General features: G+C 35.4%; 1 protein-coding gene across 2 annotated transcripts in view; it reads right to left on the bottom strand.

Annotated features, from left to right (window-relative positions):
- The window catches only part of CTNNA3 (catenin alpha 3), a 2038107-nt gene that overhangs the window by 1450506 nt on the left and 560005 nt on the right, over window positions 1-27596 (bottom strand). The gene's annotated exons all lie outside the window — the stretch shown is intronic.

The raw sequence follows: 27596 nt of genomic DNA, 5'->3' as shown, positions 1-27596 counted from the left end.
CTAGTCATTGCAATGATTAGATTGCATTGGGGGAACCTTAGGAGAAAAACATTGATTTTTGTTTTTCCTTCCTTCCTTTCTTTTTTTTTCCTTCATTATTTCTTTCTTTCCTTTTTTCTTCTTCTCTTTTATTTTTTTTCCTTCCTTCCTTTAGTTCTTTCTCTCTTTTTCCTCTTTTTTTGGATGCAATAAAAGAAGTTGTGTTCTTTGTATAATTCTCTCCCAGGGAAGGATATCTGGCCATCCAATATTCATTTTAACATGAGTGTATAATGAGAAAATACTATTTAACTGAAATTTGAGTTTAACCATCCCTGCCATTTCCCAAACAATTTGAATTAATGTCTTTAGCAAGAGATCATGTCTAATTTATCTGCAAAAATAATTGAAAAAAAGTTTACCCACAACTGTTACAGAGAATGCAGAGTGGGTGTCCAATTGAGCTGGAAAGTTATATAGATCAGGTTGGGAAAAACTTGACTTTTAAGCATTGAAGGAATTGGGAACTCAGGACATCCAAACTGACTCATTTCTATTATTTGCTTCCCACAGGTTATTGCTTAATATTGGCATCTTAAAGACATATGATAGCAATTACAGTCCCCTCCATTTTTTGAATACCACAAGTTTCTATTAATTCTGCACTAGGAGGAAAAATTATTTTTAAGTAAGGTTATTTTATATTCATGAAATGGAAACTAAAAATAAGACAATTTAGCTGGGAGGAAAAACAATGGGAAACACTTAGTATATCTACAAATTAGGTGAGAACTACATCCAAAACTTTTTTTAAATTTCGTCTTCCTCCAAGTAGAAAATTACATATTCAAAAGAGTCATGTTTTCTGGTTGTTTATCACACCAGAGTTTCAGAATGACTTTAAGGAAAATGAACTAGAAAATTACAGGGCAAATGTTCGTAAAGACTACAGGCATTGCAGGCCTGAAAAATGAGGCAGGATATCGAACAAAGAGATGAAAATTCATGATTTCAAGGGGAAGAAAATGTCAATAGAATGCCTTGTATCATTTATTTAGCATCCCCAGTTTTCAAAACATATTTTACAAATTATTTGCTGAACATTTTTTTTTATTTGGCACTTTAGGGCTAAATTTTAATCTTCATATTTCCCTTCTCCCTTTTCTAATTTCTTTGATCCATGACTGGATTGTCCCCAAATTTTCTTCCTCTCCTGCTTGGGATCCTTATCATGCAAAGAGAACATGGAGAGAAGAGGCATGTGTTTTCCCATTAATAAAAGATTTTAAATAACTAAATTATTTAAAATAATTTAAATGAATTTTTTCAAATAAAGTAGAAATTTAGTCAGTTATGAGATATGTTTCTGAGCAAATCACCCTTTGGGATTTGACTCTAGAGGACAAAAATTAATGCACACAAATATGGAGCTTTTATACACTTGCTGAAAACTTTTATCATTTAAAAAAACCTATTTGGGGGAATTTTAAATCTTTAGAAGTATCACAAAACCTATCTCTGTCCTTCATTTTCCCAAACAACACTGTTTTTAAAGCTTTCAAAAATATTTCCATAAAAATATGGATTAACCTACATCCTTGGAACTATGACTCACATACTCTAGACTTCCAAGGTCCAGGTATTTTGGAAAGGAAACTATCTGATGATGGCATTCCTCAGAATTCAGAAAATTTCTCAAAATTCAAATTAACCTAATACGATTTTTTTTAAAGAAACTAATCATCAATTTGACAAGTTACTATGAAAATGGAAGAACTATCCAAGGATCACAAGTTTAAAGATAGGAAAAAAAAATCTTACAAATCATGTCATTTTTCAGATGAGGAAACTGAGGCCCCAAAGAAGTTATCCCTTAACCAAAATCACACAGAGGGGTAAATGGTGGAGACAGGATTTCAACAAGATCTCCTGACTCCAAAGATTATGCTCTTTCAACTTTACAATGAAACTGATAAAGGCAATATTAGTATGTGGCCATATACTTCCTGTTGGTCACACACCGATAGCTCAGATTTACATAGGGCATTAAGTTTTGTGAAGCACTTAACACCCATTATCTCATCTGATAATACTTAGACATTCTGACTCTGTCTTTCATGCACTAAGTATATCATGATGCCTTTAATACCATAATGATTGTAATAAGAAAAGTAACAACAACAAACAATAATTGCTAATATTTATATAGATCTTTAGGTTTTTCAAAGCACTTTCAAAAGTTGTCTCATAAACCTCACAACAGTCCTGTAATGCAGGTAGAGGTTATTATTATCCAATTTTACAGGTGAGGAAACAGACAGAGAGAGGTTAAGTGATTTCTCAGGATCACACAGCTTGTAAGTATCTGAGGAAGGATTCAAACTCAGGTAAGACTGTCTCCTAAGTCCATTGCTCTCTATGCAATGTATCATTTACTTACATGGAACCATACTTACTTGTAGTCCCCTTTAAGAATAAAAACTCCTAGCTACTTACCCTTAAGGAACATGAGTTTTGAAAGGAGTGACTCAGTCTTGGTTGTGTGGCCATTTCTCTGAATGGCAGGCTAAATGAGGAGAGAAGTTTGACAACTGGAATAGGGATCCCAAAAGTAAAATCTGACAATTGCTGTTTTAAATATAGCCTGACTCACTAAATTTGGAGATTATGTGGTATTCTTAACCAAATGCCACCATTCAGGATATTTCAAGGATGTATGTTTTGAGTGTAACAATTCTTTATACTTAGGAAGATTAATATCACACTCTTAATAAACGTTCTTATAGTTTTCTGTGCTTTAAAATAATCATCCTCTTGGTGACCATCCTTTGGATATTAAATCTTTCTGAATTTAACAATTACTACTGTTAGTAAGTTGCACTTGTATAGCATTTTGAGGTTTGAAAAACATCTTAAAATAGTATTTTATTTTATCCTTACAACAACCCTGGGAGCACTCCCTTGAACACTCCCATTTTACAGATGAAGACGCTAAAGCTAAAGCTTGGGAAGGATAAATGACTTGCCCAGTATCACCCAGCTAACACGATTTTAACTCAGGTGTTCCTGATTCCCAGATTGTACACTATTACCCTTCCCAGCTGCCCCTGCAATTAGACAGTTCTTTGTACAATATATACTCAAGTCTGTCATCAGAGCCACAGTCAAAGCTTATCTAGCAGTTTAGCTCCAGCCAGAGTTTGTATTCCATTGGCAGGATCCCCTGCATACCACAATGAGACACTGGAGAAAGATACCAGTAAGAGAAGCCAAAAGGGGGTAGCCAGCCACAAACAGAATACACCAGCTCATGTGCAGACAGGAGGAGCAGGTGTTCTGAAGTTACAGGCTTATGTAGGCCCCATGGTGCCCCTGGAAAATTAGGAACTCACAAGGAGAGAAGTTCTGGGCTTTCATGGATGGCTGTAAAGGGAATCATTACTATGTTAGATATGCAGACAGCTGGACTTCATAGGAAGGTCAGAATGAGCTGGGGAGCCATGTACCAGATAGCGGCATTACCGAGCAACCCACCATGATACAATTCTACTTGTCTCTAATTGGTATGACAGAAAATATCCTACAGCACTCTTCTTAAAATGCCATATAATGCTTTGTTTTGTTTCATTTAACAGAACAGGATAGATATCAAATTGGACATCAAAGTTCAAATTACACATCCCACAGTAAAGTTCAAAGTATCTTGTTAAAACCAGAATCAATGATCATTTCTGAGGATAGCCTGGGATATCCTAGAGTTATACCAATTTTGATTGAATCTCAGAAACACTGCTACATAAATGATATAGTATAGTCCTAGCCTTGATGTAGAGAAAGATTCAGCTTTGAATTCCATCTTGCAAATGGCAAGACTGTGGGCAGGCCATGTAATTCTCAGAGTCTCATGCAACTCTCTGTCACCAGCAGAGATATCTCACACAAACAGGATGTTGGATCTTTGATATAAAGTTGGTTGTAGACATAGAGGGTGTCACCAAAATCCTTTTTGAAACACTATGAAGCTTAAAAATATTTCCATTATGTTCTTCACTGCTAGGCTCAAAATATAATCTCATGGCATAAAAAAGGGGGTGGAATGGTCTCTCCACTATTCACAATGTAAAATGATACCATCTCACATAGATTTGAAATAACTCAAGAAATCAGAGGTGTTAAGATGTGCCTAAGTCAGAGAATTGTGTCAACATTCAAAAACAAAACTGCCTTTTTATATCTTTGAAATAAGGATTTGGCGATTGTCTAAGCAGAGAAGTATATAAAGAAAAGATTCAGCACATAAAAACACTACAAATGGTTAAAAGGGAGCGAATGAAGCAATCCATGTTTAGAAAGACTGGACCTAAGAAAAAATTAGATAGAATGAGAAAATGTTCGTCGAATTATATCCATTTTAACAGTTCTGAGCTGCTTCTCTTACTCCCCCTAACACTGGCCAGTTGGAACCTTTGAAGATAGTTGATGATAAATCCCATTGGGTTTCTAAGGACTAACACCTGTTGCCATTTCCTATGAGTGTCTCCATTTTTATGAATGAGCCAGTCAGAGTTAAACTAGCTTTTAAAAATAAGTATTTATTAAGATGGTGAGATACTAAAACTTTAAGAACAGTTGGTAAAAATATTGCCCATCTGGGAGCACATTCATCCATAAGTTCACAGAGTTCAGAAGGAGGTAAACTCATGTTTAGAAAGTTCATATAGCTCCAAATTATTGGAAGTCTTTCTCTCCTTCTGAAGTTTTTCTTGAGATATAGCTACCTACTGGGCTCCAAGAGCTTAGTCTTTTTAATTATATTACTTTCTGTCCCAAAGAAGCAATCCTCATTGAAAATAATTTTACCTGATGCATCTAATTTTTCTTCTCAACTCCCAGATTGATCCACTATTTGTCTCTCTGATAACAAGGTTGATGATGGAGAGGAGGAAGGAAGAAGTGAATGGAGAAGAGTGTTGGACTAATTCTCTCTGCCTCATTCTTGTACTGGTGCAAGAGGTCTGTCTCCCGAAGACTTATCACACTTTGACCACTTTATTGTTTGAATTCCTTCTCTGATGCCCATAGATCCATAGATGTTTCTAATTCTTTCAATCAATATACATATCCAATAGCTCAAAGGTAAAATTGAAGAGACCTTCTAGATAATTAGGAAAATAAAGGAGAAAGGACCTAACTATTGTGCTCAGGAATTTTCTGTCAAATATGATTTGAGTAGGGTTGACAAGCATGACATCCAAAAAGCTCAATCCAAGTATTTATTAAGCCTGGCACTGTCCTGGGTGCTAGAAATACAAAGAAAATAAAATGAAATAGTTCCTGTCTTCAAGGAACTTAAATTCTACAGGAATTATGCAAACTATAAAATCATTAGAGAAGAAGGCACACACAAAACTAATAAATTGATTTTACTTGATAAAAAAATATCCATGAAGTTTACAACCAAAATTAGGTTAATCTCACCTTCTCTTTGCATGCCTCAGGTAAAAATTCAGGGTCTCTACTTTTTACATCTGTTTAATCCTGGAAAAGAAATTGATGAATAACATTTTCCAAAGTTTCTTCCAGTTTAGCATTCTATGGTGAATTTAGTTTTCCATTGAGATCAACATCTTACAAACCAACAAGTTCAAGGTCACAACACAGCACAATTGTCTAATGGAGAGTTTCATTTCAAAATAAAATTATCTGATAGTTTAAAAATAGATCTAATTTGTATTTAATTTTCATGTTTAAAATAAGTCTGTTACTTTCAAAAAAAGGCAGATGATATTTCATTGTTTTATTGAGTACAAGGCATTTGCCTTGAAGACTGACCCTTGAAAAATATACTGGCTCAATAGGTCAGGATTCAGCAAGCTTTTATTTCTTCTCTATCCCACTGATGAGTAGGTGGACATAACTTTACATGAAAAAATGTGTTTATGAAAAACTATAGGCAAATAAAAGGTTTGCAAAGAAACAAAGGGCATTTGTCCTTTTTTAACTTTACCTAAGGGGAAAAAATCACTCCTCATCTTGTATCTTTCAAAAGTGTGTCTTTCCAGATACTGAGGTTTCATAAATTGGATAAGCAGATATAAGACAACACTGAAAAATCACTGAAAAATGTTACAGCATACTCTAACTTTGAATTGAAGGTCTGTCCTTTCACTATGCTGATAAAGGCCAGGGGTCAGTGCTTAGATTTTTGGATCCTGTGGTATATACATATACATACATATGTTTTATATATATATATATATAGATAGATATGTATGTATGTATATGTGTATATATGTATATGTATATATACATGTATAGATGTATATCTATACATGTATATATACATATATACATATATATACACACATATAATGTATATATATACATAAACACATATAATGTATACATACACACACACGCGTATATATATATATATATATATATATATATATATATATATATATATATATATATATATATATAAATATATATATATATATATTCCTTACTACAATCCTACTTACTACATCTTCTTACTTACAACAAACCTTCTACTACAACACTTCTAATATTCAATTTTTTCCCTAGAAAGTCATATTTGATTCACAAAAGCTTAGTGATCATGATACACTTTTCTTGAGTATTCAAATACTTCATAATCTACAAGCCAATTCTGAAAGTTATTCATAAATAAAATACACAGAACTAGGATAGGTAGAAAAATAACAATGTAAGTTCCCTGAAGGAAGGCAATAACCATTTTTGTTCTGTCTTTGAATCTCTAGCACCAAGCACAGAGGCTTGAGCACAGTACGAGGTTAATAAATGCTTGCTGAATTGAACTAAGAGGTATTGGTGATAGAGTGAATTGAGAACTACATCTGGTGTCAGGAAGACTAGGAGTTCATTTGTGCTTCAAATACTAATTAACTCCATTACCCCATGCACTTTAGTCCCTCTAGATCTCTTCTTCTTCATCTTTAAAATGAGGGACTTGGACCCAATGATCTCTAAGATCCCTTATAGCTACAGCTCTAAATCTAAAAACCATTGATCTCATGAATTATTGAAGTGTCATGGAAGAAAAATATTCCTGAATAATCAAGGACTGAAAGGCAGAACAAACCTAAAAGAGAAAATGGAAACCAATGCCTTCATTTTATAGAAGGAATTGGAGATTAGAAGGGATGTAGAATCAAGCTAATTTTATTTGTTGCTTTCAATAGCCTCCTCTAGCTAACCACTAGAAATGAGCTCTCTAGAGATATTAGCAAAAAATGAAACATCTCTGGTACACGAGAGGCACAAGAGTATACTTAAGTCAAAAACCAGATAATCAGAATTTGGATAATTGAGTTTTAGGGTGTTTTTTTTTGCTTATCATCTTTATATTGGTCTGAAATTTAGATACACAATTCTAGATATAATACACTCCTACCTCTTAATATTCCTCTTGATTTTATTCAGGATGTGGTCTCAGAGGCGAAGAATAGAGATTTGAAAGCCTTATATAAATCAAATATAGAATATTTCTGAGTCAATAAGCAAATATTTATGGAGCACTTATTATATACACTGTAGACAGTTTTGTAGCCACAAGAGTTACAGAGACAGAAAAGAAATTATCTCTGTTTTCAAAAAGCTTACATTCCATTGTGGTAAACAATACGTCTGTCTACAAGTAAACACAATGGACCTACAAATTTGTGAATGGAAAGAGTACTAACAGCTGGGTGTTTCAACAATGGTTCCATGTAGAAAATGGGTCTTGATCTGTAGCTTGAAAAAAATGAAATTCTAAGAGGTAAACATGGAAAAGGAATGTATTCTGCCACAAATTCCAATAAAAAGCAGGGAATCTAATTATGGAGTCACATGTGGGAAAGAACAAGAAGAAATGGCCTTTCAAATGAAAAGCCAAGGAAGACTGATAGAGATCATTCGGGACATTTGGGCCGATGACAAGATACTCTACTGTCTATCATTCTCTAGCCAATGGCTGTTACCACCTGTGTTTTCCTGTGCAAATAAGGCTGCTGTTCCCTGAATTCATCAGAGATTTCTTTTTTTTTTTCTAGTAGAAGGATGAACATCAAAAACCACAAAGGCTCTTGCCAATCTGTGTGTCTTTGGCTTTCCTCTTTTAATATAATTTGCCTTTCTGAAAAGGTTTCTTTCTTCACAATGGATCCATTTCCAAGACAACCAATCAATTTGCCCCAGGAATCAGTCATCTAGCTATGCATTTAGAACTTTACTAAAAAGTTCATTGGACTTTTCACAATTACCTAAGAGGTAAAATTAAGAAAGTGTCCTATTGTTAATAAAGAAAAAATGTAGTATGTCAATGACGTTCCTATTCCCCATTATAAAAATTCCAATATCACTCTATGTCTGAATATCTTACAGAATCATAGAAGACAGGAACTCTGAAAGGAGTTTAGAGAGCCTTTAAGTTCAACTCCCTCATTTCAAATAAGAAGAAACTGAGAATATGAGATATATTATTGGGAAATCATAGGAAAGTGACTTGCTCAAGGTCATGTAAACTGGAAGAGAAGAACTGAAATTCAAATCCACATTTTCTGACTCCATCATCAAAACCAATATTCTTTCCATTTTGCATAAACCTGAGTTGTATCCCCTGAGATTCTAAATAAGCAATGTTAAGTATTGTAATTCTAGGGACATTTGTCTATTTTTTTCCAAAATGTGTACATTTCTCATAGAAAAGTGTTGACCAAAAAACCCTTGAAAAACAAATGAAATATGCAGCCTAACAAGTGCCCATGATATATTCTCATTTCCAAGTCCATCAACAAATATTTACTAAGTAACCACTTGGTACCTGGTTCTGTGTTAAGCATCCCTATCCAATTATAGCTCAAGTGTGATTATTAGAGACATGATACTTCAGGGCAAATTGGTAAATCTTCTAAGAAGGATCTCATGAATGGGAAGGGAATGAATAAGGGCCACATACTATGATACGACATAGATGTCATGATCGTCGTGAGTGGAGAGTCGACAATGATAATTAGAAATTGATAACAAAAAAAGATGGCAGGTGGATAAGTGAAATTAAAACCAAAAGGACTGATAATCAATAAGGTAATCAAGTGCAAGGTGACAAGGAACAAATTCAACATTTTGTACATTATATACATTGTTCAAAGTGCAATTTATGACTGGCTGTCCCAGAATTAGCGTTCATAAAAATGATGTGATGTAAGATGGGCATACTGAATGCCAATGGTTTGAGAGTAAACTGACATTGATGGATGAATGTTTACTTAGCCATGATCAAACACACAAACATATACACAGAGGAAGAAGTAGCCCAGGAAGGTGTTCTTCTTTACAGAAGCACAATTCAATGGCACTAGTTTTCAGTTTTACTCAAGCAGAGAATGTAGGTCCTGATTTGAAATCATTGTTGGAGTTTTGTGACTATTCTGATGGTCTGAAATGATAAGGATATCCTCATGCATAAATAGTTTCTGCCGTAAATTCAACTAAAATCACATCTTCAACAAAGGTCAAACCTAAAAAGAAGGACTACATTTCACTATAAAAATCTCAAAAAAACACTGATTAGATGTTTCTCTTTGACAAGACCAAGCTAAGGTCATTATAGAGTTACGTGAATGCCCATCCCAATCTGGCTGTTGCCAGTTTCTACTACTATCACAGATGGTTGGAGAATATGGAGAATCCAGGCAAGAATACTTTTTAAGAAACTGTCAGGGATCTTGAAACCAGGAAAATGTTCTATATAATTAGTGGCTCTTTTACTGAAATCAGTAGCAGTGTCACAATGAGAAAAATCGGAGTTGGAATTCAAAATAGGGCTTAAGTATAGACAAGGAATGATCTCTGTCATGCTGAAATATGCATTCCCTGAATCTGATTAGAACTGGCACCTCACCTACCATCTGGGTGATGTTATCTGAAATACTTTGAATATTAATGATTGTGGGGGACAAGGATGCCCTTGGTGACTTGGCTTGAAGATAAAGAAAAGGACAATGAAGAAAATACCAGGCCTGTATCAAGAGGTAAGTGATGTCTGAGTGGGTGTTATTAGCTGGTTTGGTGCTAGTTTAATTATTTTAAGTTAATGGTATTTTATTTTTCAATTACATGTAAAGATGGTTTTCAACATTCAGTTTTGTAAGATTTTGAGTTTCATTTTTTCCTTCTTTTCTTCCCTCCTCCTTTTCCAAGAGAGTAAGCAATCTAATGTAGGTTATATAAACATACAATTGTTTGAAACACATTTCCATGTGAGTCATGTTATAAAAGAAGAATCAAAAAAAAAAAAAAAAAAAAGGAAAACCATGAGAAAGAGAGAAAAAGTAAGAAGAGTATCTGTTCATCCACATTTGATCTCCATACTTTTATCTCTGGATGCAGATGACATTTTTAAACCCAAATCTACTGAAACTGTTTTGGACCATTGCTGAGAAAAGCTAAGTGTTTCAGAGCTGAACATCACACAATAATTGCTATTTCTGTGTATAATGCTCTCTTGGTCCTGCTCACTTCACATAGCATCAGTTCATGTGAGTCTTTCCAAGCTTTTCTGAAATCAGTCTGCTTATCATTTCTTGTAGAGCAATCATATTCCATTACATTCAAATACCTAATTTATGCAGCCAGTCCCCAACTGATGGGCGGAATCGACTCAATTTCCAATTTCTTGCCACCACACTAAGAACTGCTACAAATGTTTTTGTATATGTGGGTCTTTTTCTCTCTTTTATGATCTCTTTGGGATACAAATCCAGTATCAGTAATGATAGGTCAAAGAATATACATAATTACATAGTCTTTTTGGGTCCTAATTGCTCTCCAGAATGTGATCAGCTCACATTTAGTGCTATTTTTCAACTCGGGTTGGGGTTAGGTTTAAGGAATCACAATTTTTTTCAGAACAAAAATGATACAAATGATAATGGGATTTAATTCAAAGAGAAAAAATACTTCCCTAGTTCAAAGTTCATAGGATCATCAATTTAGATCTAGAGGGAACGTTAAACTGTCATATTTAAGAGGCCCTTCATTTTATGGATGAGAAAACTGAGACAGGAACATATTATATGATTTGTCCAAGAATACTGTGGAAATATCTAAGGACTTCCTGACTGAAAGTCCAATACCAATTCACTAGGTTGCCATTACTTGTCTCTCTATTCAAAGTACCCATTACTCTATATTTTGTATCCAAAGAAATTTCATAGGTACCTACAGTCAAGGCACAATCACCTAATTATGAGATAGCTAGCATTTGCATAGTGTAAATAATACAAAACATTTAGGAATATGATCATGTTTGATCTTTATGATAACCTCAGGAGGTAGGTGTAATTATATCTATTTTATATTAGCTTATAAGCTCCTTGAGAACAGAAACTGTCTTTTTGCCTCTTTCTGTAACTCTAAAATTAAGCACGGTACCAGGCAAATTTTTGTTTCCCAGTGCGTCCAACTCTTCATGAGTTTTGGTGTTTTCTCGACAAAGATGCTAGAGAGATTTATTATTTGCTACTCCAGTTCATTCTACATATGAGGAAACTGAGGCAAACAGACTTAAGTGATTTGCCCAGGGTCACATAGCCATTTAAGTGAATGTGGAAAATTTTGAACTTAGGAAAATGAGTCTTCCTGACTCCAGATCCAGTGTTTTATCCATTGTACCACCAAGCTGTTTCTGGCACACAATAGACAATAAATATTTATTATTACCATTGTTATTTTATAGATGAGGAAACTGAGGCTGGTTGAGTTTAAATGACTTTCCCATGGTCCCAAAGTGAAATAATTGTCTCAAAATGGATTTGAACTAAGTTCCTAATGACTTCAAAGCCATCACTCTTGCCATCGTAGCACCTCACTACTTAGAAACCAATTTTCTTCAAGTCACAGGCTCACAGACTCTCAGAGATAGAAGGAATCTATTTCAACATCTAACTTTACTACATTCTTTTTTGCAGAATTCTCCCACTCATTCAGTCTTTTCTCCTGACATCAAGTTAAACTCTGTCTTTGCGTGATTTCTGCCTCCTGCCCCTAGTTCCTTACTTCAACTCTAAGCAGAGGACTCAATTCCCTCTTCTACATTACAGAGTCACCTTCTTCCCATTTCTGGACAATCTGTCTCTGTGACCTTTAAAAAGGAATTTTCTTATTTACTACCTCATTGATTTCCACAAGATCCCTTTGGTTATTCCCATTTCACAGATGGACAAATTGAAGAACAACAATGAGGTAACTTGTTAAAAATTGCTTCCCTAGTCAATGGCAATCATAGGACCAAGCATCCCAATTTCCAGTAATATCTTTACTAAAATAATATATTATATGTACATATTATGAGAATAATATCAACCTAGAAAGAACAGTCTCTATCTTAAGGATACAGACATTTATACATTTTTATTTTTTAAAAAATAAAACACATGAAGGTAAATTCGTAGGTCTTTTTTTAAAATAGGAAGATTACTTTTTCCCATAAGACTCTGATTGCTTCTGCATTCTGCCTTTCTCTGTACTTATATACAGTACTTAGTTTCTACAATACTAATTTGCACTTATTTGCATTTTGATTTGTAAGCTTTCTGATTTTTCCCTCTCATGTACATGAGGTGAGTTCACCAAGGTTCTATCAGGGAACTGCACCTTTCTGCAGGCTCTAACAACCTGGAAAGGTTTCAAGAATATTCCAGTGGCTTTTTATGCACAATTGTATTTCATTATATGCTTCTACCATAATATGTTTAATTATTCAACAATAGACGGGCACTCCTTTTGTTTCTTAGTGACGGATGGTTTACAATTCAAGAACCAACATAGATCAGTTTAGAGTTCCCTCATTTGGCCACAAAGTGATGGATTTTTTAGCCACAGTAACTCAGGAAGACTAGTTACTAAGTCATAGACTCTGTTCCATCTCTCAGGTTAGATAAGATGCTCACATAAGACATTTGAAATAGTGAAGTTAGTTGGCTATATCCAAAATTAGAATATAAACCTTGCACAGAGACTCAGCTAGCATCTCCTATTTCCTCCAGACCTTTCTATATTATCTGGTATATCGTTCATTCTGCTCTTAATAAGTCTGATAATGATCCCAGAAACAGACTAAGGACCACCCCAACAACCATTCATTTCAGTCTATCCCATCCCATCCTAAAACAATTTTATTCCAATGACATTCAGATTCTCCAAGATGTCAGTCCCATGAAGTAACGGGTTAACATTGCTTTAGAATTCTAGGAGTCTGTTATTTTCTACAATTCCTTCTGTGTTTCTTTCCTTTTACAATAGTTACAAGTCCTTTGTCAAGAGACTTGCTCCAGATAGGATCCTAGAAACATGATGGGGGAAAAATTGGAAAGAGAAAGCATCCAATTTTGAGCTTCAGTGATAAGCACAGATGGATATTTACATTTCTACAAAATGTGTTTAATGGAATTTCTGAGTCCTTTTATTCTGGATTCAATCCATGACTGTCTCAAAAAGGTCCACAATGCTGTTTTGTCCTCCAGGGAGTATGGACAGAGGTGGAAAGGGAGAGTTTCCTACTGGAATTTAAATTATCCCAGCTTACAATTTAAGACAGAAGAATGACAGGAAAGTAAATGAGGATTGGGTACAATGAGTTTTTGAGATATTCCAGAATACTGGAATCAAAAAAGCCCCTTAAAGGCCATCTTAGCCCAATTCCTAGGTGTCTGAGAATGCCCTCCACTATGTGACCAACAAGTAAGCATTTGACTTTCACTTTCAAGACAAGATAGAGAATATTCTAACCATTTTTGATCCTTACTATTTGTGTGACAAGGCAAATTATATTTGATCTCCCTGGGCATTATACAAAGAGAAATGGTTCAACTGCAAGACTGTTCTTTCAGTTCTTCATTTATGGAACTTACGTCCTCTTCAGGAGTCCTCTTGGATGACTTAAAACAAACCTAAGTAACTGTTTCTTTGTTTTCCCAGTGCCCAGCAAGTGTCTGACATACAGCAGGTACTTAATAAAATTCCGATCGATTGATTGAAACATCTACCTTCTACATGCTGCTCTTGGATCTGGGGTCGCATAAAATAAATCTAATTCTTTTTCAATTGCCAGCCCTTAAAAAACTTGAAAACAGGCTCTCTCCCAAGACCCTGCAAATCTATTTTCCTAGTGCCTAAAAGAGGGTTTGGTACTTAGTACTTAAAAATATTTAAAATACTTAAAATAGGTAAGTACTTAAAAACATTAGATTGATAAACATTTCCAATTTTTTCAAAAATCATCATGGGAAGAGAAAGTTGCAGATTGCAAAATTGTGAACTCTGGAGATGCCAGCTACTTCAATTCATAATTCACCCAGAATCCTCTTAGTGACAAAACTTCTTACTGGTCATTCAGCCCTTTTCCAAAGAAGTGCACTTCAGTGCCATTCATGAGAGCTTATTACATACCTCTGTCTTTAGTGTTTAATATTTGTGTTGGAAAGTAGGTAAACCTTCCCTGACCTCAATTTCTTCATCTATAAATTGGATTATATGGACTCCAAAATCCCTTTTAGCTCTTTCTAGATCTACGGCTGTCGGTTAGACTCAGTGTCATTCAAAAAGGGAAAGAGAGAAAAATCATTTATTAGGTACCTTCTAGGCACTATGCTAAATGCTTTTCATATATTATCTACTAGGGGAAGGGAGAAAAAAGCATCCTCTAAGGAAATTTGGCTAGTCACACCTGGTGAGAATATCAGAATATCTGTTTTGAAAAATGTTTTCCTTTCCAGATCTATTTTTCATATTCATAAGTGCCATTATATAAAAGAAACTTATACTGCCTTCCAAGGGGCCTACCTGTCTGATCAGTGCATAAGATTCTTGCTCCTTATTTTGTCTTAAAGGATGCTTACATTCATTCATTCAAGTCAAAATAGTGTTACTGTTTTCAGTAACTAGGTCAAGGCTTGGGTTCTCTGTCTGTGTAATTAGAGAAGCTGATTAATTTTAATTATAACTTTTCTGAACTTATCCACATTTACACCCATTGAGTTTGTCCTGAATAACGTTATTTTAATGAATGCCAAAGGAATTGGTTTCCACCAGAATGCCAATGCGGATTACGAATGATGAGTGCAATCATGAAAGTCCCAGATGACAAGGAATTTATATTGTCATTCATCAACTTAAGTTTTGCCATAAATAAATTACTTTTAAACTGTCTCTTTCAATCGTTAGCTACATCGTAGCACCTGCTGTGGGGGGCAAATGAGCCTGCAACTGAAGATTCATTATACCACAACCAGTCCTATTATATTAAACACCTAATACATCCTTAATGACTGGTACTTCCAGTGTCATCCTTGAAGTATTACATATGTAAGGACAATAATTTATTAGCAGGAATAAATTAATGGTAAGTGACGACTGCCTGTGGATTTCTGAAGTTTTATATAACAGCTCTTGTAAATGGCAGCAAATTCCATCAGGAGGCAGTGGGATTCATTGCTAGGTTCTTTTTTCACCCGGGATCCTAGTTGGACAAACGTTAGTGGTCATCTTGCCCAATCCATATCTGGCAAAGTATCTTTTCTAAGACCTGTTCAACACTTAAACATTATCTTTGGATAAGAAACCTCCAATGGGGAGAGAACCACTACTTGCTAAGGCAATCCTTCCCATTATTGAAAAACTATAATAATAGTGATGTTTTAAGGATTTTTCTTCATATTGAGCCTAAATGTGCCTCTCTACAATCTACATTCCAGAAACTCATCTGTTCTTGAAGACTTGAGCTCAAAAGAATGGAGAAGTAGGCAGGATGGAGACCTGGGAGTGGAGGGAAGGGAGAAGGGAGCCTGCCAGTAGAGTTCCAAGAAAAGAAGATTATATTCTGTACCCTCCACACCTGAAATCTTCTCATACCTTAGAAAGGGTAAAGGGGAAATTTAATCTAATTAAATTTATATCACCATTTAGTGATGGTAGTTTTTATTTTATAAAGGTTTTTTTTAAGTTTGCAAAGTAGTTTACATGCACTCTCATTTGATAAAACAACCAGACAAGATGGGTGCAATTATGATGTCTATTATGATGAAGATGATTATTCCAACTTTGCAGAAAAGGAAAGTGAAATTGAGAGAGTTTTAGTGGCTTACTCAAATTCACAAAATTAGTAAATATCTGAGAGGATTAGAACTCAGATCTATCTGCTGAATCATCTAGCAAGCTAGCTTTAATCACTTGCTATAGTCAAGGTGATTAGGTCAAGGTGTCCAAGAGAAGGCTTAACTATGTAGCAACAGATTTTAATCTTTATACTTTAGGTCTCTAATAGGTATGCTGATCAATCATTTTGTAGTCATGGCCAATTCTCTGTGGTTCAATTTGGGGTTTTCTTGGCAAAGATAGTGATGTGGTTTATCATTTCCTCCTTCAACTTATTTTGCAAAAGAAGAAACTGAGAGAAGCACGGTTATACAGCTAGTAAATGTTTGAAACTGGATTTGAATTTAGGAAGATGGATCTTCCTGATTCCCAACCTAATGCTCTATCCATTGTGTCAGCTAGCTGCCCCTAAAATAAATAATAAACTAGTAAAAAAAAAAATATATATATATATATACATATATATGTACATATATATGTATATGTATATGTACATATATATTTGTACATATATTGTGTGATTAGGCAAGTTATATTTGATCTCCCTGGGCATTATACAAAGAGAAATGGTTAAACTGCAAAACTGAACTTCTTTCAGTTCTTCAATTATGGAACTTACATCCTCTTCAGGAGTCCTCTTGGATGACTTAAAACAAACCTAAGTAACTGTTTCTTTGTTTTGCCAGTGCCTAACACAGTGTCTGAGTGTCTGACATACAGCAGGTACTTAATAAAATTCTGATATATATATATATATATATATATATATATATATATATATATATATATATGTAAATCTAATAGGCACAAAGCCAAGCTAATATGAAAGTGGGTTTAATATTCCCAAATCATCAGAAAGCTATAATATTATTTAATACTCCTATTCTCATCTCCTTGGAAGAGAATTGGGTGGTTTTTCTAGATTACAATTTCGTATATAAAGTGGAAGAAGAGGGAGAGGAGGATAAGGAAGAGGTGAAGGAGGATATCAGCAATATGTTATTATTATACATTATTTTAAGGCCTTCAGAGCATTTTATACATGCCATCTCATTTGATTTTCACAATGATCCTATAAGGTGGGTGCTATTTTCAATACCATTTTATAAATGAAGAAACAGACAGATAGAAGTGAAATTACTTGATCAGGATCATCCAATCTCTGGGAAGTACCAGCAGCAGAGTTTATACTCACTTCTTCCTTACTCCAGTTCCAATACTCTATCTATTGGGTCACCTAGAAGCCTCTGTATTTAATCATGACACAAAATTAATATGCCAGTCATTGACCCTTAAAGACTCCATATTAGGCCATACTGTTTGGTACCCATGGGCAATTCAATCAATTCTCATAATTTTTTTATGCTGACATTGAATAAAAGTCACTATCTTGCACGCTATGATCTCTTTGTCTTTGCTAGGAGACAAATCCTGCCTCAGAGGAGTATTGTATAATGAAATACTTAAGATTACACATTGTTCTGCATTTCACAGAGGCCAAAGACAGTGGCTGTTTAAAACAGCCATATTGCAAAGAATAATGTATATAATCATAGGTAGAAAGACAATCTCCATCCTTATGGTTTATTGACTAAAATCAGAGTGCCGAGTCAAAAAGAAAATACAGAGAAAAACATTAACAAAACTTGGAAATACCATTAGGCTAAAATTCAAATCATAGAAAGTAAGAATTTTAAAATTGTATTTATCCTCAGTCATTATTGTTGTACACTGGAAAGGATAATGACTTTAAAAACTAATGATCTAGGTTCAAATCCTTGTAATGACTACCTATGTGGCTATAAACAAATTATTTCACCTCTGTGAACTTTTTCCTCATCTATAAAATGGAAAGCTGAATTAAATGGCCTCCCAGTTCCCTTTCAATCCTTACTTGTCAATCCTCTGATTCACCATGGGCCAGGTAGATAACACTGGCAAGGAAATGGACACTGGGTTCCAATGGCCAATCCCTTTCACAATGACCTGTCTTGTCCCATCAGTCTCTGAAAAAGCTACTGACACAACCTCAGCCTTATCAAGAAGTCCAGTGGAAGGAATGACTGAAGAGAAATAAATAATTTGGGGCTATTCACCTGGCACCTGCTTCTGTCGCCCAAGTTCCACTGAGTGGCTTTTAGGGAAAGTTTGTGATTTCTAGCCTGAGGGCGACTGCCTCTTCCTAGAGCAATAAACCTCTCAGTTAGAAATGAGATAACCAGTTAGTAATGAATTATATGCTAGGCACCCAGCATAGGGTATTTCCATCATTTCAGTATTTTTATACCAAAAAAATGTCAGAAATGAGGCATGAAAAGTCATTAAGTGAATCATTCACACATTGAATAGATGCTGTTGTCAGCTTGTTCTTTCAATAGAAGTAATGAACAACTGACTTATTTATAACTGGTAATTATGGTAATATACCTTCACACCCCCCCTTTCTGGCATTACATTCCAGATATTTTATAACTGCTTCCCTTTATTCAAATTGACCTAGAATTTCCAACATCTCCCCACATCTCTTCTTCTTTCTCTAGCTTGGCTTATTTATTCTTCCCAACCCCTGACTCCAGTGTTCATTTTAATTTGGGATGGAGTTGGAACTTTATGAGAAACCATATAGTATACTGGTATTTTGTCTTCTAATGCAAATAATCTGTCTCCTCTTTTTGATAACGCACACACCTATGAACTCCCATCAGTTACAGCAATGATGTGGGTGGGAAAGGTCTAGATGGTAAAGGATTGATTATTCCAGCAAAGAACATTCCAGCCTAATATGATATCAGTTCCTCCTTTCCTTCCTCCTTTCCTTTCTTCTTCCCTCTCTTTATCTCTTCCTTCTTTTCTTCCGTAGTTTTCATTCAAAGCTGAGATTCAAACCAAAGTCCTACAATTCTCTACCCACTAGTGTGTCTACTTTACACCACTTGTTTTCCCATTTTAAACTCCATTTTAATTTTGATAAGTATGAGATTTCAAAAGAAATCTTCTCAAGTCATTTTTTCTTCTTTCATATGAAGTTTCTACATGTACATATTCTCATTACTTAAACTCCACATTTAAAAAAGAAAACTAGCCTGGAAACTGAAATGGAGGCCTTATAAATGTATTTATTATAATAGGGAAATTATGTAATAACTGCTCTATTATTTGAACATTACTTATATGTGTGTGCAAATATAATGCATATATATACATTTCTCTATATATGTATACTTATATATGTGTGTGCATGCATATATGTATATATATGTATATCTATATATGTATGTATATATGCATATATATGCATCCATATTTATGTAGACATATATGTATTTATACAAATATATGTATATTATATATTATATAAATGTGCATATTTATATATGTGTGCATATATACACACATATATATATAGCCAAAAAGGCTATATATGAATAGATAATTTCATTATTTTGAATAAAATATAATTATGTTTTGCCTTGAGTTTTTTCCCTTTAAGTTTTATTAGCTAATTTTCATTAATAAAAACCAAGTGAGCCATAGCATATAGCTGGTAAATAAGATAAATATAGCAATCTCAGTTACATTTTGTCCTTGCATCAACCCTGATTGGCAGTGTGCTGGAGTGGGAATGAAGTCAATCAATCCATCAATCCACAAGGCTAAGTTAAGCACCAATAATAGGCCAGGCACTTAGGGTGGAAATACAGATAGGAAACAATCTACTCCCAAGGGCTTATATTCGAATGGGAGATAACAAATGCACATAGAAGTGAATACAACCTAAATACAATATTGTGGGGTTGCTTTGGGGAATGCAAGAAGAACTCTCCTCAAGTTCAGTTTGGGACACACTCTGTCTATTCCTTGGCAAAGGATTCAGCCTTTTCTTAAACATGAACAACTTTTTGAGACTATAAACAGGTGGCCTATCTCTACCAATAAGAACAGGGCCATTCCCAGCACTAAAAAAATGAAAATGTACAGAATGACATTTGTGATTTTTTTTTTATTCTCCAAAGACATTTCTTGATGCTTTAAATAATACTTATTGAACTGATCGACTACCCCATTGATTATCTTTGATTAGTTACCTTTGTAAAATCTAAATCAGATTAGCTGTAAAATCAAATATTAGAAGGCCCACCTTTAAATACATCTGGAATGATGTATCCCTCCTTACTAAGGTGCATAATCAGTCTGAGTAGGAGTCACATTATAACATGCTATATAACTTCTCATGGTTCAACTGAAATCATATTCTTCTATTTGTAATGGGAAAACCGGAGAAATGATTTGATATCGTTAAACTGAGGCCATCTGCTGTTCTAGAAAAGAAGGTTGAATTTGGCATTCAAGAATAAGGGCTCAAATCATAACCTACGTCACTTTGGCTGTCATTTCTCCCTTCAGGGTCTCACTTTCCTTATATGTAAAATAAAGTTATTAGATAAGGTATTCCAGAAGATGCCTCCCAATTCTAAATCTATGATATTTATTTCTGCTCCACCAGTTTCATGCTAATGAAATAAGAAATACTTATCAACAGACACCTCAAAGTGAACTCCCATATTTAACTTTTGGGTCAATTTTGAAAATCATAAGGAACTTTAGTCTTGGGTCATAAAAATTCCATCTAAAGGCAAAATAAAATTACATTATATTCATAATAATGAAAGAGTCCATTCATTCATATGTAGCTTCTCTAGGAGTATTTATACTGTTTGAACTTAAGCCACTGACAGATTTATGAACCATACAACAGAGACAGATTTAAAATATAAAAATGCCCAATTGGTATGCAAATCCACAGTCGTTGGTTGAGAGTCCTGGTGCCCCATTACTCCTAGAGGACAGCAAGAAGGAAATGATGAATGCTCTTGGAAATTTAGAGTGGATTAAAAGTGAGAACAGCAAAGTGAGGGCTATTTACATTAAAAACTTGAATTCCAGATCCAATTAGCATTGGGGTTTCTTGGTAGATTAAAGAAATGGTAAAACACATGGATTATGCACTAAGTAAATTTATATACTGCTTAAATAACCTAATATTTCATATGAATATGAAAACCCTGGGCTCATATTTCACTTCTAAATTGCACTGTGGCATGGTTTAAAATTACATTTCAGTACTAGGGCAAAGCAAGTCTGAGGTCTAGAAATAACTTCCTTGGGATGGATACACTTGGATAAAATAGTGATGTCTTATGAACAAATACAGTAAAGTCAAGTGGTATAGTCACTCCTGGGGACTGGAAGGAGGTGGAAAGAGAGAAAGAATTCCCAAACAGCATTTGAACAAAAAAATTTTTTTTTCATCTCCATCACCCTACTCAGCTTTGTTTTAGACCAATGTGTACAATGCACTGCTTTGGGCAAATTCACTGGAAATCATTACTTAACTCAAACATTCTAAAAGTCTTGATTGGTGTAGACCCAGCAAGAGATTCTTGCTGAGATGTCACAATTTAGTTTAATTAACTTCTAGGTCATATCTGATTCTAGAGGATTCCCTTCCCTAGAAGATGGTTCTTGTTTGTTTTGAGGCAATTGGGGTTAAGTGACTTGGCCAGGGTCACACAGATAATAAGTGTTGTGTGTCTGAAGCCAGATTTGAACTCAGGTTCTCCTGATTTCAGGATCGGTACTCTATCTCCTGCATCATCTAATTGCCCCAAAATATTTCTAAGGACAGAAACAACATTGAGATTTGAACCCTGGTATTTTAAGAGAGACAGCATGTTAAAGGAGAAAGACGGGGAGACACAAAGATAAAGAGAGAGAAAGAATGAAGGGGGAAGAGAGACACATAGAGAGAGAGAGAGACAGAGACAGAGACAGAGAGAGACAGAGACAGAGACAGAGACAGAGACAGAGACAGAGACAGAGAGAGAGAGAGAGAGAGAGAGAGAGAGAGAGAGAGAGAGAGAGAGAGAGAGAGAGAGAGAGAGAGAGAGAGAGGAATAGAGAAAGAGAGAGGGAGAAAGAGAAAGAGAGAGGGAGAAAGAGAAAGAGAGAGGGAGGAAAGGGAGGAAATGCATTAGTCTTGATATCAGGGACACCTGGATTCAAAGCATGCTCATTATATTCTATACTGTATGACTAAGTGAGTTAACCTCACAGTGTCCCAGAAAACTTTTGCAGATTACAAATTCTAAGTCTAACATAGGAGTTTCCACACTAGAAGTTCCCCATGAGATGGATTTCCAAGTCTATATCAAAATAAAGTTCAGTCTAATAATTCTAAGAGCCAAAAAGGCCTTCAGCTAGAAATGGGCCATTATTAGATCAGAGTTTATGGTTATGTTGTCTAAAGGTAAAACTTAAATCCTGCCAAATATAGATTATATCCCTGCAACAATACTTAGGTAGCCTTCAGGGATGAGTCCATCCAAGTGATTTGGCCAAATAATAACTACATCAAGCCCAGATTATCCCAAAGTGATCACAATGAATTTAGAGGAAAGTTGAAATAAACTCAGAATCACAAAATTGCAAATTGTGAGAGTTGAGACTTCAGCTGCCATTGAATACAAACTATATCCAGAAGAAATTCCCCATATTTAACAGCTGGTCATTCAAGCTCTGCTTGGATCTACTCCATGAAGGAGGAGTCCAGCACCCCTCCAGATAGTCATTCCATTTTGGGACAGCTCTAATTTAAGGAAAATTTTACATTATATCAAGCCTCATCATATCTTCTGCCCATTGCTCCTTGTTGCCATCTGGAGTAAACAGCAAAGGTCTAAACTCTTACCCCCTTACATATGAGAGGCTTTCAAGGGTTTGAAGATGTCTTTCTATGATGTATGTCCCTTCTCAAGGCAACACATATCCAATTCCTTTAATCAATCCTTCTATAGCATGGTCTCTCCCTTGACTGCAGTTTATGCATACATAAAATGGGGCAGGGAAAGGGAGAGATGAAGCATGGACCATATTCTCCTGATCTCTTCATCTCTAAATCTATAACCATATAGATCAGGGAGAGAAGAAACAGAGAAGAAAAGGGAATAAAACCTGAGTAAGTATTTACATCCAAGGGACAGATTCAGACTTGTAAGTCACAATCATTCTTGTTTCAATCAGCTGTTGTTGCTGGGGTTTTTCCTAGGAACAATTATATCTGATAATATTGGGCCTTTATTAAATTCCAAATGAATATCTCTAGAGGAGTTGTTTTTTGTTTTTATGTTTTGTTGTGCTTTTCTGTCTTTGTCTTGACATTGTAGTCTGACTCATCTGTACCACTAATTTTATCCATTTAATTAACAGGGTGGTGTTGGGATAGAGTAAACTATCATGAGATTAGAAATTAGGCAACCAAGTTCTAGTTCCAGTTTTATCAACAAATAGACATGATTCGGGGTAACTCAATGTTCCATGTTAAAGATTTTATACTGCTCTATCTCTTACTTTTCCCATCTACAAAGTATCAAAGTCAATCTGGGCAATCTTTAAGATTTCTTCCTATTCCTAAATTTTGTGATATGAGAGATTAATGAAGAGCAGCAGTCAGAGGACCTGAATTCAAATCCCACTTCTACCATTTAGCAGCTGGATGAGCATGGATGAATTTGGATAAGTCTCCTCTCTTTTTGAGCCTCAGAATTCTCCCCTCTAAAATAAAGGGATAGAACTACACACCCCATAATGCTTTTTCCAGTTCTGAATCAATAATCACATACTCTTTTTCTGGGTGTTTCATCATAGTTTCACTAATTTTTTCCCTCTTTCTCCCTTGCCCCTGTGTGATGCAGAATAATGAACCAACTCTTCCTGAGCAAGGGGGCAGCTTTCTAAGCAAAGCCCTAGAGTTGCAATAACTTTCTTTCTTGTCCTGTTGTAATGATTTACTAAACATCTTAAATTATATTATTTGACTATGCGCCAGTGTGAGCAATGGATGAGCATTTTTGGTTTCCACAATTATGAAATCAAATTGGAGACAATTGAACAAAACTTAAATTGGAAAACTGAAACTCCCAAGTCCATTAAGAATGATCAAGACCAGAGATTATCTTCTCCCAAAATAATATAAGCTCCTTGGGGACAGGGAGTGACTTTTGCAATGGACTGATGACCAGATATTTGAAAAGAATCTTTTGTTCTTTTTCCCTTAGAACTTGGTTAGATTTCCCCCTTCTAGGAAGTCAGCTCCTTTTGGGGCAGGGCCTGGCTATGTAATGAAGGATAGAGATTCACTTCATGGAACTACTATAACATCCAATTAATGGAGAATCAGGGAGGGAATTGTGCTTCAAGATAGGAAATAAAATGCAGTCTTTAGAGTTTCTAAGGTATGTCTACTCATCTAGGCACCCATTCTTGTAAGAATATTAAATAAATCTTTCCCGCATTCATCAATGAGTCAGTGGAGTTCTTGGTAAGATTTTTTTTTTCTTACAGCCAGTATAAAATGTTTTTCCCCAAAGCAGATGAATCACGGACCTGAAAGATTTACTGTCTCTTCTGCAATGTTTCCGACATTCCCAAGAAGGAACTTACAATAAAAAGTATGGTCTGGATCATTCAGTTTGATGGTAGCCTTCCAAGGCTTTTGGAATACCCTTCATCTTTTTGGATTAAATCAGGTAAAGGCCTAAAGTGATTGTCCCAAAATCAACAGATGCTAAGAAACATCTAATTATGACTCAACTCAGTCTAATTAAGCACTTTTTTGGTCCTAGGATCTGGTAAGACAAAGACAAAATCATTATTTTGTGATCCTTGGTCTTGAGGAATTCTTAGCCAGAGATAGGGTTATAAGAGGTGTTGAAAAGCCATCCAAATCCCTACCTAGCAAACCTTTTTCATGAACTTGCTTTGTTTAAGGATGGAGAATCTCTCACTCATCCCCTCATCAAGATGCTAGACTCAAAGTCAATCAGACTAAAGTATGAATCCCATCTCTGATACTCAACAGTGGGCCGCAGACAAATTACGTAGCCTCTCTAAACTTCAGTTTCTCCCTCTATAAAATGAGTAGATTGGACTAACTAGCCTCTGAGGAACCTTTCACTTCTAAATCTAAAGGATGGAATGGGGAGGTGGCGAGAAAGCAATAAAGGTTGATAAAGTGCTTACTGCTATGTGCCAGGAATGGTACTTTCTAAATATCACCTCATTGGATTCTCATAACAACTCTGGGAGATACGTGCAGTTAATAGCCCCACTATAGAGCAAAGGAAACTGAGGTTAAGTGACTTGCTGAGAGTTCCCAGTTTATGAGTATCTGATGTCAGACTTTAACTCAAACCCAGTGCTCTATCCATTGTGCCACCTCACCTAGCTGGTTCCATGATGTGGATTCTTCTCACAAAGTCGTTAACAGCTTCCTGACTGGTCTTCTTTACTCTTGTGTCTTACCTCAGTTTCCTGATTTCTTGTTTATTCTTGACTCTTATCTCCATGCCAATCTATACATAGCTACTAAAACACAGGTCTGACTCTATTTAATAAATTTCAGTGTCTCATTATTACTTATAGTATTAAATAAAAATGTAGCATAAAAATATAGAATCATTTTTTTTAAAATGTAAAAAAAACAAAGGGCCTTGCAAAACTTTTTATTACCTACATTTTTCTTTTCTTTTCTTTCCTTTTTTTTTTTTTTTTTTTTTTTTTTTTGCTGAGGCAATTAGGGTTAAATGACTTGCCAGGGAAATGGGAGGTATTAGGTATCTGAGACCAGATTTGCACTCAGGTCATCCTGACTTTAGGGTTGGTGCTCTATCCACTACACCATCACCTAGCTGCCCCATAACCTACATTTCTAAAATTGCTACTATACTTCATTCCACTTCATACACACTCTAGCCATACATGCCATCCCATTTCCATCTCTCTGCCTTTGCACTTTCTGTCCCCAATAACTAGAATGTAGTTCCTCTTCTCTACTACTACTTCTTATCTCTACAGTCCCTTGTTTCTTCCTGATCCCTCCAGCTGGTTGCCGTGCCTCGTTTTTCCCATTTAACCCCTCAAAGACAATGTCTATGCATTTAGCTTTTATTGATTTTATTTATACTTACATTTATATATACTCCCCAATTGAATACAAATTCCTTGAGATCAAAAATTGTTTCTTTTTTACCTGTGTGGCTTCAGCCCCTATCATAGTGATTGACAGTGATTGACAGAGGGCAGATTCCCTTGAAGGCAGGGCCTAGTATTGCAGGTGCTTAATAAATGCAAGTTGACCAATTGAGGAAGTCCTGGATTCAGTACTGACCTCTGGTACAGACTAGCTTTGTCACCCTGAGCACATCATTTCATCGCCCAGTGTCTGAAACAGCTCTCTAGGACTAGCATGTTCCGATGAATTGCTGCTCTGCCTTATTGTGGAGTCATTCAAATCAAAACCCCATTTGGGATTTTCTTGGTAATGAAACTGGAGTGGTTTGACATTCCGTTCCCAGCTTATTTTACGGATAAGGAAACTGAGCAAAGCAGGATTAAGTCATATAACTCTATTAAGTGATTAAGGTCAGATGAAAATGCATGAAGATTGAATCTTCATGATTTCACGACCCCTCTGCATTAATCTACTGGACCACCTAGCTGTTATGCATTACTGGAGGGAATTTCCAAACATCTGCCATCAATGAAATCAGAAATCTAAAAAACAAAAATGACACACAAAAATGCAATATGCAAAATGCTGGTAAGAGAGTTAGTGAGCCCTCAAGCTCTCCTTAACCTCAAGTAGTTTTTATTCCACCAAGAAGAGGCAATAGGCAAACCCAAAAGGATTCTGGGATAATTTGTAGTGCAAGATGAAAGCAGTAATGACTAAGACGTATGGAAGGTGTCATCAGAGGGGTAAACTAGGGATTCACAGAAGCAGAGGAATGAGCAATTATTGCCTTCCAGGCCTGGGGGACAATCTATGGAAACGCATGGAAATAGAAGCGGAGGGGGCCAGCCACTGACTTTTCACATCTGCCTCAGGGAATATGACCCATATAGATGCAGAAGCTTTGCAGATGAGACTTCAGAGTGACCTAGATTAAGGGAAAACAATGTGAGTAGAACTAGTAGAATGTCTTTAGCCATAAATTAAGGTCTTTAAATGTTTCAAAGAAAGCATTCTAAGTGATTTCCTTCTCATATAGAGTACTCCCTCCCTTCACCTTCCACTCCATCGCCCTTAAAAAAAAAAAAAAAAAAAAAAAAAAAAGGTGTCAAGTTGCATTAAAGAACCAAGGCAACCACGAGGGGAAAGGGAAACTCTCATCATCAATTTGAGAGAATCACAGTTGGAAACAATGAATGGTCATAAAATCAAGGTTATACGAAATACCATGGAGCTGTGCAATTAGGGTAATAATGAGCTGCCTAAGGGATGAGCCCACACAGGTGTTCAATATACTTATTAATGACTCAGAAGAGCTCTGATGTAACTTTGGATGACTTCAGAGGTATTGGGAGTAACAGAGGCCTCA

The sequence above is a fragment of the Sminthopsis crassicaudata genome, chromosome 2 (genome assembly GCF_048593235.1).
Source record: "Sminthopsis crassicaudata isolate SCR6 chromosome 2, ASM4859323v1, whole genome shotgun sequence".
NCBI classification, from domain to species: Eukaryota; Metazoa; Chordata; class Mammalia; order Dasyuromorphia; family Dasyuridae; genus Sminthopsis; species Sminthopsis crassicaudata.
This window is presented reverse-complemented; position numbering and strand designations above follow the sequence as displayed.